Source organism: Anarrhichthys ocellatus, unplaced genomic scaffold, assembly GCF_004355925.1.
Source record: "Anarrhichthys ocellatus isolate YVR2014 unplaced genomic scaffold, GSC_Weel_1.0 scaffold8, whole genome shotgun sequence".
NCBI classification, from domain to species: domain Eukaryota; kingdom Metazoa; phylum Chordata; class Actinopteri; order Perciformes; family Anarhichadidae; genus Anarrhichthys; species Anarrhichthys ocellatus.
Genome location: NW_022280038.1, coordinates 1688484 through 1689414, shown reverse-complemented (window position 1 = coordinate 1689414; position 931 = coordinate 1688484). Strand labels below are relative to the sequence as shown.

At 35.2% G+C, this 931-nt stretch overlaps 1 protein-coding gene across 2 annotated transcripts in view; it reads left to right on the top strand.

Moving 5' to 3' along the window:
* The window catches only part of LOC116384222 (transcription initiation factor TFIID subunit 4), an 80530-nt gene that overhangs the window by 34861 nt on the left and 44738 nt on the right, over positions 1-931 (top strand). The window lies entirely within an intron of this gene.

Genomic DNA, 931 nt, shown 5'->3' with positions numbered 1-931 from the left:
TATATATATATATATATATATATATATATATATATATATATAAAGTTGATTACAACTTTAAGCAATAAGACGCATTATGATTTCCTTTCCCGTAAAATAATAAAATAAAATACAACAGATGCATCATTCTTTGGTTTCTGGCCTTTGGACGGAGTAGAGTGCACTTCATCACAGCTGTGACACAGAGAGGGTTTCAAACACAGTCCTAACTACGGGCTATCTCATCGTCGGCCAACAGTTCACCAGTTACCAGTCGCTAAGACCTCCATCGCTGCCAAAGCAGAGAATAATTCAAGCCACCTGGAATAATAGAGCAAGGATTCACATCCCGTAATAATCGACACACACGTTTGGATTAGCTGTTGTACGAGGCCTTCGGTAGGTGAAGAAGTGGTGACACGTAACTCCACAGAGCAAATACAATTCAATTGCTTGCACTGTGAAAAACATTTTTTTTTTTTTTAAATGATCAGCAGTAATGTAATGTCAAAGGGGTTTGTAACGACTATGGTGTGGTTTTTATCTGGTATAGTCCTTTAGGAATAAGTGCAGTTGGTTTAGTTTATTTAATGTCCTTTTATTGAAGGACAAACTCTGAAGTGACCTTCTGTCCTTTGAAAAAAACACTACAAATTGCTGCAGAGTGTCTCTTTCAGCTGATAGATCGATAAGTGTTGCACAAAGCATCATGACACAATAAAATAGAACAGAAATAACTGCACTAACTTTGCAAGAAAGTATTCAAAACTATACTTATTTCCAACAGGGACCTTGAATTATTATCCGTCAAACTATTCGTCTGTTTATCAGTAAAAAAAATAAATAAAAAAAGTCTTCAAATATAAAAAGATCACCACTGACCTAAAAAAAAAAAAAAAAAAGATAGAGAGAGAGAGAGAGAGAGAGAGAGAGAGAGAGAGAGAGAGAGAGA